Source organism: Mustela putorius, unplaced genomic scaffold, assembly GCF_011764305.1.
Source record: "Mustela putorius furo isolate JIRA1106 unplaced genomic scaffold, ASM1176430v1.1 tig00000095_pilon_pilon_pilon, whole genome shotgun sequence".
NCBI classification, from domain to species: Eukaryota; Metazoa; Chordata; class Mammalia; order Carnivora; family Mustelidae; genus Mustela; species Mustela putorius.
The window spans coordinates 26,105,096-26,119,430 of NW_025421280.1; positions in this window are offsets into that span (position 1 = coordinate 26,105,096).

The following is a 14,335-nucleotide window of genomic DNA, read 5'->3' on the forward strand; positions in this document are numbered from 1 at the left end:
ACCCTTACAATTTCCAAGCATTCAGAGCGTTAGGAGCATCTCTTGTTCAGTATTTCGTCTTCAACCCCAGGTCCTGACACAGGGCTCCTAAATCCCTTGGAATTTCCTGGGTGGTAGGAATGTCTTGTTCTCGGTAGGAATGTCTTGTTCTAATGAGGCAACTCTGGGTGGGCTCCTGGATGACTCCTGGATAGAGACTGTCATCAGAAAGTCCAAGCCATGATTAGATCTTGGGACGTGCAGCTCCACACCACTACCCCTTCACTCCCCCAGTCCTCAAGGGAGGGGAAAGGGGCCAGAAATGGAGCTATTGATCTACATGAGGAAGCGTCCATAAAAATCCCAATAGTATGGGTTCAGAGAGTTTCCACGTGGATGAACACGTCCACATTGGCAGGGTGATGCACCCCAGCTCCTGTGCTCAGGACCCTCCCAGACCTCACCCAGTGCATCTCTTCCTCTAACTATTTACGTATCCTTTATCGCATCCTTTAATAAAATGGTGCTCTGTGAGCCACTCGAGCAAATGAATTGAACCTAAGGAAGGGGTTGTTGGAACTTCCCCCTTCCCCCCTAGAGCTGACCAGTCAGAAGCACAGGTGATAACCTGAACTTGGCGTCTGAAGTTGCGGGGGGGAGTGGCCAGGGAAGCTGCTGTGTGGGACTGAACCTTTAACCTGTTGAACCTGATGCTGTCTCTGGACAGACGATGTCAGACTTGAGTTGAACTGTAGGACACCCCAGCTGGTGTCATGGAGGATTGCTTCATGCAGGGGGGAAAAAACACGCATTTGGTGACCAGAAGTGAAGTGTTTCGTGTGAGTAGTAAGGGAGACTCGCAGGAGAAAGGCTCACGGATTAAAGGACTGTGGGTTTTCCCTGGTGCAGCATCTGACTGCCCTAACCTGCCTTTGGCAAGAATCCTATCAGGTCTGTTTAACTAGCATCTTTCTCTTCCTGAGGTTTCCTCTTAGCAGTTTTCCATCCCCTCACCCTGACCCTATTTGTTGGCTCTAAATCCCCATTTCATGCTGTCCTGGAGATGGGGCCCAGTTCTACACTGAGGCCTCTTTTTCCCCTATTGCAATATTCAGTTTCTGGAATAAAACCTGCTTTTACTGCTTTAACTACTAGTGTCCAGCTCTGGTTCTTCTTTTTTCTTACAAATTGTTTTTTCTTTAACACTGTAGGGCATTATTCTGTTGTGTAAGACACAATAAGGTACATTACCAACTTTGGTAAAGCTGAAGGGAAGATAGCGTTCATCATGTTTTTGTTTCTTATTTCCAAATTTTGCCCAAGTCTTTGGAGTAGATTTCACCCTTCCATGAGCTTGCTGTGAGAACTTGTTATGTCCATTACATGTCTTTAAGTGTAGTGTTTGCAGCTAAGGGGCATGAAAGCAAGTCTTCTTTATTTTTTTTTTTTAAGCCCACAGAGCCACATGTTCCATGTCTGTGTCCTTCAGCACAGGCCTGGGGATCCAGGTGTGGGCTTGGCACCAAAATGTGAGGGGTGGGAGAAGCCCATTTATTAGCCCTTCTAATGCTCTTCCTTTCTTCATGTATATCTGAGTTTCTTACCTGTATCATTTTCCTTCTCTCTGAAGAACGTCTTTTAAAATTTCTTGACAGGCAGATCTACTGGTTATATAATCCCTCAATTTTTTTGTTTGTCTGAGAAAGTATTTTTCCTGCATTTTTTTGGAAAGATATTTTGCTGAACACAAGTCTAGGTTGGCAGGTTTCTGCAGAGAAGTCTAGTGAAAATCTTTTCTTTGTTTTTTTATAAATAAGATGTATATTCCCCCCACCTGCCTTCTTACAATTCAGGATCTTCTCTGTGTCTTTGATTTTTCTGCAGTTTGAAAATGATTTGCCAAAATGTAGACTTTTTTTGGTATTTTGTCTGCTTAATATTCTTTGAGCTTCCTCATTGTAGTTTGGTGTCTTTGTTAATTTTGGAAAATTCTCGCCCATTATTACTTCATATATTCCTTCTTTCTTGTCCTTTTGTATTCCCATTACAAGTATGATAACACTTTTATTATTTTTTTAAGATTTTATTTATTTATTTGACAGACAGATCACAAGTAGGCAGAGGCAGGCAGAAATGGAGAAAGGGGGAAGCGGGCTCTCTGCTGAGCAGAGAGCCCAATGTGGGGCTCGAGATCATGACCTGAGCTGAAGGCTGAGGCTTTAACCCACCAGCCAGGCGCCCCATGATAACACTTTTTAAATTGTCCTACTGTTCTTAGATATAATGTTTCATTCTTTTTTTCTCTTTGCTTTTTTGTCTGGGGAGTTTCTAGTGACATATCTTCAAGTTCACTGATTATTTTCTCAACTGTGTCCATCCTACTGATGAGCCCATCAAAGACATTATTTATTTCTTTTAGTGTTTTTGATTTTTAGCACTTCCTTCTGATTCTTAAGAGTTTCCATCTCTCTCTTACATTACCCATATGGTCTCCTGTGTTGTCCACTTTTTCCATTAGAATAGTGATCATAGTTATTTTAAGTTCCTGGTCTCATAATTCTAAAATTTCTGCCATATTGATCCTGGTTCTGGTGCTTCCTCTGTGTCTTCAAATGATAGGTTTTTGCCTTTTAGTATGCCTTGTAGTTTTTGTTGAAAGCTGAGCATGAGGTACCAGGTAAAAGACCTGAGGTAAATACGCGTTTAGTGTAAGGTTCTACATTTATTTGTGTAGAAGTTAAGTTATATTTACCGTCTACTGAAGCTTTGGTGTTAGAGGCTAAAATGTGCTCTGGTGTGCTTTGATTCCCCACCGCCCTCTATTGTCTTTGGGTTTTCTTAGAGACCTCTTCTGAAATAAAGTCTGAGGCTTGCAGTTCTTTCCATTGTAATCCTCTCTTGTTGTTCAGAGCTATACATAACAATGTGGTGGTGAGGGGTGGAGGGAGAAGTGTCCTCTGGTCTTATGATTAAGTCAAACTTTTAGTGAGCCAGTGCCTCAGGCTGAGACCTTTACAACAGCTTCTTGGCCACTCCCCACCCTCTACTGCGGTAAGACTGGAAAGCTACAGGGAACTGGGGTTGGTTATTTACCATTTCCCATGTTTGTGAGGGTCTGGTAAAATCCAGAATGGTTAGACCTTGGTAAAATAGTTTCCTTGATGGCAGGGTTTTTTTGGGTTTTTTTTTTTTTTTTTTTTTTTTTTTTTTTAAGGGGAACAGAATACTCTGGGCATATTTCAAAATGGTTACTTTTTCCCTTCCCCTGAGGGAAGCAGGCAGTTTTTCTCTGATCTTCAAGGAGAATCTGAGGGGGCTTCTAGAAGTAAGCTCATGAAAGTGTGGGACCCACCCCTTTAATTTTTAACTCTCGAGCTTGTGCATAGGGAGCCTCTGGCATTCTAATTTGTGAATTACAGGGTAAGTTCTTACCCCACCACTGTCTCTTAACAGCTACTTCTGACCCTTGTAAGCTGATTGTGTTCACATCTCTCCATTTTGTGGGGGATAGTAGTTTGCCCTGAGAACTTTTTCCTTATGGTTCTAAAAAAAAAAAAGTTGTTAATTTTCAGTTTGTTTAGCTTTTTTATTATTGTGAGGACAGGAACGACCACTTCTAAGCTGAAAGCAGATGTCTCATTGAAATATTTTTCCAGGTTTTTTTTCCTATGTCAAATAACGATGCTACACATATTTTTGTACATGTCTCTTGACACACATGCTTTTCTGTTATCTCAGGAGTGAGATACCTGGTCCTAAGCTATGTTCACTATTAGGTCTAGTATACAATGTCAAACACAGTGCACTCCCTCTTACGGCAAATGAGTTCTCATGGCACCACATCCTCACAAACCCTTGGTGCTGACAGTCTTTTTAATCTTGGTATTCTGGAGGATGTGGAGTAGGGTCTCATTGTGATTTTAATTCATATGTACATGATCATTAAGGAAGTTGAACTCACTTTGGTATCTTTTTTTGTAAATTACATATTCAGGTCTTCTACCCATTTTTCTATTAGAGTGTCTTTTTCCTATTGACTTACAGGAGTTATTTACATATTCTGAATGTGAGCCCTTTATCAGTTATATGTGTTATACATATCTATTCTCTTTACTATTCTCTTCACTCTCTTCATGGTGTCTTTTGATAGGCACATATTCTTAATTTGAATGTAGTTCAATTTATTAAGCCCTTCCTTTATAGCTATTGCTTCCTGTGATCTGTTTAAGAAATCTTTCCTTAACTAGGGGTACCTGGCTGGCTCTGTTGGAAGACCATGTGACTCTTGATCTCAGGGTCATGAGTTCAAGCCCCACATTGGGTGTAGAGATTATTTTAAAAAATCAAAAAAAGGAAGAATTTTTTTTTAAAGATTTTATTTATTTATTTGACAGAGATCACAAGGAGGCAGAGAGGCAGGCAGAGAGAGAGGAGGAAACAGGCTCCCTGCTGAGCAGAGAGCCCAATGCGGGGCTCTATTCCAGGACCCTGGGATCATGACCTGAGCCGAAGGCAGAGGCTTTAACCCACTGAGCCACCCAGGCACCCCAAAAAGGAAGAATTTTTTTTTAAAGAAATCTTTCCCTAACTCTTGATCATAAGAATAATTTATTAAAGATTATTTTCTAACATTCATGCTTAAATGGAATTGATTTTTATGAATGGTATGTGATAGTTTTAAGATTTGCCTTTTGGGGCACTGGGATGGCTCAGTTGATTAAGCGTCCAACTCTTGATTTTGGCTCAGGTCACAATCTCAGGGTTTTGAGGTTGAGCCCCATGTCAGGCTCTGCACCGGGCATGGAGCTTTCTCCCTCTCCCTCTCCTCCCACTCTTCTCACCACCACCCTGCTTGCATACTCTCTCTCAAATAAATAGATAGATAGATTGATTGATTTGCCTTTCCATATGGCTGTCCAATTAACCTAGCACCATTAATTTTTTAAATGCATTTTTTTCTGTAATCTACAGTACTTTTGTCATAGCTCACAGGTCCCCATAAGTGTTGGTCTGTTTGGGGGCTGTGATCCTTTCCATTGTTCTGTTTTCTAGTCTTGTTTCAATATCATTGCTTTAACTGTTATGCATTTTATTAAGTTTTTGAATTTATAGAATTGTCTTTCTTATATAGTTCTTCTCTAACAACTTGGCTCTTCTTGGGCCTTTACATCTCATATGCATTTTAGAATCAGATTTTCAAGTTCTATTTTCAGAACTGTGCAGGAATTTTTATTCGTTTTTTGTGGTTTTTTTTAGATTTTTTAAAAAAGTTTTTTATTTATTTAAGTAATCTGTACACCCAATAAGGGGCAGGAACTCAAGACCCTGAGATCAGGAGTCACATGCTCTTCCAACAGAGCCAGCCAGATGCCCCATATTTAGTGTTAATTTTTAATCTTATTATTTCCACAATGGTCATTTTATCTTTATCTTATTTTTATTATTATTATTTTTTTAAAGATTTTATTTATTTATTTGACAGAGAGAAATCACAAGTAGACGGAGAGGCAGGCAGAGAGAGAGAGAGGGAAGCAGGCTCCCTGCTGAGCAGAGAGCCCGATGTGGGCCTTAATCCCAGGACCCTGAGATCATGACCTGAGCCGAAGGCAGCAGCTTAACCCACTGAGCCACCCAGGCGCCCTGATTTTTATTATTATGGTGAGGTTTTGTAGGTGATGACAGCAATACTACTAACAGACATCAGGAGCGGTATTTCATGTAATCTTTCAAATGTTTAACATCTCCTGCCAGAAAAAAGACCTTTTAGTTAATGTTTATAACTGGTCATTAAAACACACTTGTTAGCATAAACAGTCAAGATTGGTGGGTCAGTTTGGCATTTGGTGGAAATCTCCCAAGTCCTGGGAATGACAGATAGAGAGCTTGACTATTTCTACAGAAGCAAACTATGGCAGGTTTTTCAAAACTCCCAGGATCTATAGATACCTTCTCAACCTAAATTTATCAAAAATATTTTTAGGGCACCCAGGTGGCATGTCCTTCTGCCTTCAGCCCAGCTCATGATCCTACAGTCCTGGGATTAAGTCCTGCATCCACCTCCCTGCTCAGCAGGGAGCCTGCTTCCCCCTCTGCCTCCCGCTCCCCCTGCTTGTGTGCTCTCTCTCTCAAACAAATAAAATCTTAAAAAATATATAGAATATATATTTTATATATAGAATATGTATTATGTATTATATGTACTATATAAAATATGTATTTATAGATATATAATATATATAATATTATATAAAAATATTTTTAAATGCTTTATTTTGGCGATATTCTTTAAAAAAATGAGAAGAGCTTATTTTGCAGTTCCTCTTGCGTATTTTTGCTTTTCTTGCCTGTGCTTTTCATGTCAGTTCCAAAAAGTTTATTGCCAAGATCAGTCACTTAAGGAGCTTCATCCCTATGTTTTCTTTTAGGAGTTTTATAGTTTCGTGTCTTACACTAAAGTCTTTAATCAATTTCAAGTTAATTTTTGGATGGTGTAAGATAATGGTTCAATTTCCTTCTTTTGCATGTGGATACCTAGTTTTTAATAGGCTGCTAAAGAGACTATCCTTTCCTTATTGTGCACTGGGGCCCGTGTCAAAGGTTAGTTGACAATATATGCATGGGATATTTCTTGGCTCTCCATTAGGTTCAAGGTAAGTGTATTTTGCTCCTTCTACATGACACTTACTTTTATAAACAAGTCATGTTATTTCTTTGCCCAAAATCACAGTAAGGAAATCCAGGTATATAAATTTACTGATGTTTTTGTATCAGGAGTCTCAGATTTACCAGAAACCTGTAAGTCTCACTTCACCTGGTTGATGTAAAACAACTACTAAATGATGGCTTTATGTTGCCCAGTGTGTTATGTGTCAATAAGCTGTAAAGTCACCTACCAGACTTGAATAATGGTTGGCATTATTATGTTTAAGAAGATAAGATGACCACAATAATAGTGAATATACCTTTAGGAAAATCTGTTCCCGTCTTACAAATTACTAGTATGACAACTACTTTAATTTCAGTTCATAAAAGTATATTATTCTGAGACTACATACAATAGCCATTCTACCTGAACAGGCATGAAGCAGCCCAGACACTCATTTTATCTGTAGGTCAATCATCGTCCAAGGTTGAATTATCCATCAGGTATCTAAGCAGAAGGACTGCTTCTAAGCATATCTGAATGCTGGTTCATTCCCAGATGGACAGGAGGTCAGAATTATCTTTCTTACAGTAAACTGCCTTGTGGCCCAATATCCTGAGGTGCTTACCTTCATTGTTGGGGAATACAGTACTCTAAAGTGAGAGTTAGGGTTGGGGTGAGCTGCTGTCAGAAAGCCATACGAGGGCTCTTTGTGAATGACTTTCCTTTTAGGCCCCACATGGCCTGGTTAGGGCCCTTGGTGTTCTTTTCTTTCTCTTCCTGTCTCCTTAGCTAACCTGGAAGAATCTAACACATTAAACTAAGATCTGTTATACTCTCATACTCTAGAATTATACTGAACACAGTAACCACTCATTAATTCACACTGCTTATCCCATATTTCTAATTATTCCACTTGGACTAAACTGAAGTTTACTTTGCTCAACAAAGATTTGTTATAGATATCTGAAATTGAAAAGAGAGAGGGCAGGGTGCCTAGGTGGCTCAGTCATTAAGTGTCTGCCTTCAGCTCAGGTTATGATCCTGGGTGCTGGGATCGAGCCCCACATTGGGCTTCCCGCTCTGGCAGGAAGCCTGCTTCTCCCTCTCCCACTCCCCTTGCTTGTGTTCCTTCTCTCATTGTGTCTCTCTGTCAAATAAATAAAGTCTTTTAAAAAAGGGGGCGTGGGGCACCAGGCTGGCTCAGTCAGTGGAGCTTCATGGAACTCTTGATCTCAGGGATGTAGATTCCAGCCCTGTATTGTGTGTAGAGATTACATTAATTAATTAATTAATTAATTAATTAATTTTTTAAAAAGAACAGGAATTATTAAAATATTGAAGTGAACAAGTTGTTAATTTAATATGCTCATTTAAAATTATTAAAGGGGGGGCACCTGGGTGGCTCAGTGGGTTAAGCCACTGCCTTCGGCTCAGGTCATGATCTCAGGGTCCTGGGATCGAGTCCCGCATCAGGCTCTCTGAGAGCCTGCTTCCCTTCCTTTCTCTCTGCCTTCCTCTCTGCCTACTTGTGATCTCTGTCAAATAAATAAATAAAATCTTTAAAAAAAAAAATAAATAAATAAAATTATTAAAGGGGCGCCTGGGTGGCTCAGTGGGTTGGGCCTCTGCCTTCGGCTCAGGTCATGATCCCAGGGGCCTGGGATCGAGTCCCGCATGGGGCTCTCTGCTCAGCAGGGAGCCTGCTTCTCCTCATCTCTCTCTCTGTCTGTCTCTCTGCCTATTTGTGATCTCTCTCTCTGTCAAATAAATAAAATCTTTGAAAAAAAATAAATAAAAAAAAATAAAATTATTAAAAAACTTATTACCCAAGGAACTTCAGTTAGGATGAATAAATATTGTTAATCTTTGTGTGTTTTCCAACAAATATTAACTGATTACAGAAGCATGGAATCTATCAAATATGACATAGCACTGTGTATTGACTTAAACAATAAAAATGCAGCCTAAGAAACGCCTGGTGTGTTGTTTTGCCACCTACCAAATATATATGTACTCACATAGGCCAGTATCTCTTGGAATAAAGATGCAAAAATCTCAACAAAATATTAGCAAACCAAACTGAACAGCACATTAAAAGGATCATATGCCATGATCAAATGGGATTTTTCCCTGGGATGAGAGGATGGTTCAACACATACAAATCAATAAATATGATACACCACATTAATAGGAAAGACAAAAATCATGTGATTATCTCAACAGATGCAGAAAAGGCATTTGACAAAGTTCAACATTTTTGCATGATAGAAAAACCCTCAAATTGGATATAGAAGAAACAGACTTCAACATAATAAAAGCTATATATATTGAAATACACAGCCAACATCTTACTCAATGATGGAAGTTTGAAAGCTTTCCTTCTAAAACCAGGAACAAGGGCGCCTGGGTGGCTCAGTGGGTTAAGCCTCTGCCTTCGGCTCAGGTCATGATCTCGGGGTCCTGGGATTGAGTCCCGCATTGGGCTCTCTGCTCAACAGGGAGCCTGCTTCCTCCTCTCTCTCTCTCTGCCTGCCTCTCTGCCTACTTGTGATCTCTCTCTGTCAAATAAATAAATAAAATCTTTAAAAAAAAAAATAAAAATAAATAAAACCAGGAACAAGAATGCCCACTCTCACCACTCCTTTTCAGCATAATACCGAAAGTCCTACTCGGGCAAGAAAAAGAAATGAAAGGCATCCAAATCAGAAAGGAGTAAGTAAAATTGTGTTTGTTGATGATATGATCTTTTACATTAAAAAATCCTAAATTCTATTTTTAAAAAAGCTAAAACAAATTCAAGAAAGTTTTAAAATACAAAATCAGTATACTAAATCCAGTTGCATTTCTATACACCAACAACAAACTATCTGAAAAAAGAAATAAAGACAACATCTACAATAGCATTGAAGATTCTAAAATACCTGGGGATGAATGTAACCAAGGAAGTGAAAGCTCTATGCATTGAAAACTAGATTTATGAAATTGAAGTCACAGAAAAATGGAAAGATAGCCCATGTTCATGGATCAGAAAAGTTAATATTGTTAAAATGTCTATACTTCCCAAAGCCATCTAGAGATTCAATGCAAAATCTATCAGAATTGCAATGCCATTTTCCACAGAAGTAGGAAAATGATCTTAAAAGTAGTGTGGAACTGCAAAGGTCCTTGGATAGCCAAAGGAATCCTAAAACAGGCCTAAGCAGAAGACATCCACACTTCCTGGTTTCAAATTATATTACAAAGTGATAGTAATCAAGACAGTGTGATACTGGCATAAAAACAAACAAATAGACCAGGGGCACCTGGGTGGCTCAGTGGTTAAGCCGCTGCCTTCGGCTCAGGTCATGATCTCAGGGTCCTGGGATCGAGTCCCGTATCGGGCTCTCTGCTCGGCAGGGAGCCTGCTTCCTCCTCTCTCTCTCTGCCTGCCTCTCTACCTACTTGTGATTTCTCTCTGTCAAATAAATAAATAAAATCTTTAAAAAAAAAAAAAAACAAATAGACCAATGGAGGAGTGCCTGGGTGTTTCAGTCGGTTAAGCTTCTGCCTTCAGTTCATGGCATGATCTCAGGGTCCTGGGATCAAGCCCCATCTCAGGCTCCTAGCTCAGCAGGCAGTCTGCTTCTCCCTCTCCCTCTCCTCCCACCCACCAAATAAATAAGATCTTTGAGGGGGGAAAAAAAAAGACCGGTGGATCAGAAACAGCCCAGAAATAAACCCTCACATATACAGTCTGCTAATATTCATCAAGGCAGCCAAGAATAGTCAAGAGGAAAAGGATAGTCTCTTCAATAAATGGTGCTGGTACCAACTGGATAACCACTTGGAAAAGAATAAAGTTGGACCCCTGTCGTATACCACTCACAAAAATTAGTTCAAAATGGACTAATGACTAACAAGACCTGAAACCATAAAGATCTCAGAAGAACACATAGGAAATAACTTCCTCAACATTGGTCTTGGCCATGATATTTTGGTTATGACACCAAGAGCACAATCAACAATAGCAAAACTGAACAAGGGAGCTATACCAAACCAAAATGCACAGCAAAAGAAATAACAAAATGAAAAGGCAGTCCATGGAATGAGAGGAAATATTTGCAAACCACACACACACGGTTAATATCCAACATATATAAAGAACTCAACTCAAAAGCAAATATATCAAATTAGAAAATGGGCAGAAAACTTGAATGGACATTTTACCAAATAAGACATACAAATGGCCAACAGATGCTCAACATCACTAATCATCAGGGAAGTGCAAATCAAAACCACACTGAGATATCACATCACACCTGTTAGAATAACTATTATAAAAAAGACGTAAGACAACAAATGCTGGCAAGGGTGTGGAGAAAATGGAAACCCTGTACACTGTAGGTGGGAATTGTGCGTTGACACACCCACTATGGAAAACTGTATGATGGCTCGTTGAAAAAAATTGAAAACAGAACAATCAGCAATCCCATTTCTGGGTATATATCCAAAGGAAATGAATCCACTCTCTCAAAGAAATAGCCACACCCATGTTAATTGCTGCATTATTCACAATAGCCAAGACATGGAAACAACCTAAGTGTCCATCAACAAATAAATGGATAAAGAAAATGTGATACATATGACGAACTAAAATGTGAGATTATTCATATTTATGTATGTATGTATTAGAATATTAGAAGAAGGAAATCCTGCCTTTTGTGGCAACATGGATGGACCTTTAGACCTTGAGGGCATTATGCTAGGTGAAATAAGTCAGGCAGATAACAACTACTGTCTGATCTCACGTATGTGTGAAATCTAAAAACATGAACTGGAGAGAGTAGAATGGTGGTTGCCAGGGGCTGAGTGGTGGAGATAACGTTGGTCAGAGTACAAACTTTCAGCTACAAGATGAATAAGTTCTGGGTATCTAATGTACAGCCTAGTGACTATAATTAACAATATTGTATACTTGAAAGTTGCTATGAGTAGAGCTTTAATGTTCTCACCATAAGTACAACAACAAAAAAGTGGTGAGATAAAATGGTGTTCACTATATTGTGGTAAGCAAGTCAAATATATACATCTATCAATCACATTATACACCTTAAATTTACACAATGCTACATGTCTATTTCTCAAAACTGAAAATTAGAAGTCACCGTGTAGTCATTAATGAACAATCTGCACAGAGATGTTTATAGCAGCTTTATTCATAACTCAAAACTCAGAAGAACCAAGATGTATGAATGGATGAATGGATAAACTGGTGTACATCCAGATAATGGAATATTATGCAGCATTAAGAAGACATGAGATATCGGGGCACCTGGGTGGCTCAGTGGGTTAAAGCCTCTGCCTTCCGCTCAGATCATGGTCCTGGGGTCCTGGGATCAAGCCCTGCATCGGGCTCTCTGCTCAGCAGGGAGCCTGCTTCCCCCTCTCTCTCTACCTGCCTCTCTGCCTACTTGTGACCTCTGTCAAATAAAGTCTTTAAAAAAAGAAATATGAGATACCAAGCCATAAGAGGATAAGGAGGACCCCAATTTATGGGAGGACCCATAAATTCATATTACTAAGTGGAAGGCAATCTGAAAAGGGTACATACTGTGTGATTCCAATTATATGATATTCTGGAAAAGGCAAAACTATGGAGACACTAAAAAGATCAGTGGTTCCCAGGAGTTGAAGGGAGGAGGGTTGAATAGGCAGATCACAGGGGACTTGTAGGGCAGTGAAACTACCCTGTATGATACTATAATGATGGATACATTCAATCTGTATTTGTCTAAACCCATAAAATATACAATACCAAGAGAGAACCCCTAAGGTGGACTATACACAATGGGTTTATTAATAACAATTGTGAGAGATTTTGGTAATTAGGTTGCTGTGTATGTATGCTGGCAGGGGATGTATAGGAAATTGCTGTACCCTTCTCTCAATTTTGCCTGACCCTAAAACTGCTCTAACAAAATAAAGTTGGGCTTTTTTTTTAAAGTTGGCCTGCCATAAGATCACAGTTTCAAAGTGTGACAAAAAGAAGTACTCCAATTTAGAAATGCACTGAAGACTAGAACGGAGAAAACAATTATAGTAAAGCAGAAATTTACTTGCTGTTTCTTCAGAACACTTTGATGATCTTTGAAAAGGCCATAGGAGTCCAGAGAGGGATGAAACAACTGCCCCTAAATATTCGTACAGGGAAAAAAAAAGACTCATTTTTTGAAATAAGATTGCTTCGGAATTCAAAACGTTGGGACACCTGGGTGCTGAGTGGGTTAAAGCCTCTGGCTTTGGCTCAGGTCATGATCCCAGGGTCCTGGGATCAAGCCCCACATCTGGCGCTCTGCTCAGCGGGGAGCCTGCTCTCCCTACCCTCTCTCTGCCTGCCTCTCTGCCTACTTGTGATCTTTGTCAAATAAAAAATAAAAAAATCTTTGGGTGCTTGGGTGGCTCAGTGGGTTGAGCCTCTGCCTTCAGCTCAGGTCATGGTTTCAGGGTCCTGGGATAGACACCCGCGTCGGGTTCTCTGCTCAGCGGGGAGCTTGCTTCCTTCTCTCTCTCTCTGCCTGCCTCTCCGCCTACTTGTGATCTCTCTCTCTCTCTCTGTCAAATAAATAATAAAATCTTTTAAAAATAAATAAATCTTTTTAAAAAAAGAATTCAAAACGTCATCAGAAATGGATGGCCCAATTAAACAGGATATTCTGTTTCTTTCTGAATAAAGAAACTTTGGAATCTTTGATTTCAGAATTTTAAATTACCTAGGTGTTTAAAAACAATTGTCCCTGAGAAAGGTAGGTTTATCATAATATTCAGTGTGCTCTAGAATGTTCAAAAATAATGAACATTTTGAACATAGACATAATGGACACTTTGGGCATAGATAGCATATGATTAGTTTACATATACAAAGATGGGACTGACCAATAGCTGGTCTACCAAAAATAAAACCCCTCCTATTTTGGAGACCTTGAAACTAATCCATACAAACCAAAACACCTAATAAGTAAAATCCATGCTGTAAGCCTTTAGTTGAGCCAATTATTTAGCTTGATATCACATAGAAACGACACCAAGAATCACATATAATATGTAACTGTGAGCTTGATAAGAGCAGGGAAACAAATCAGTGATACCATCTTTGACTGAGTTTTATCACTATATAAAACAAAAGGCTATGCTAAAGATTGCAGTCCATTCAGGTAAGTATTACTGGAAAATAAAACTTTATATCCTACTGTGAAATGGAAACATCGTGACTTTTATTAAATATAGAATTTTGACTAAGTCCTCCTGCATTATGTTATCCGTTTACAAAGTCTTACACTTACGCATCAAGAACGTGCTACAATTAACCTATAAGATACAAACATCAGATAAGGAGTTTAAAAAGTCGTTCAAACTGCTATATGAGGACAAAAAAGCATGAAAGTGTTGCTATACATTTTTCTCAAGCGATGTTTTCTCTTAGTAGTACGACTAAGTACTACTGATTGCCACTGTTAATGATTCCTATTGTAGTTTTGTTCATACAATAGCATTTCTTTTTTTTTTTTTTTTAAGATTTTATTTATTTGACAGAGAGAAATCACAAGTAGATGGAGAGGCAGGCAGAGAGAGAAAGAGGGAAGCAGTATCCCTGCTGAGCAGAGAGCCCGATGCGGGACTCGATCCCAGGACCCCAAGATCATGACCTGAGCCGAAGGCAGCGGCTTAGCCCAC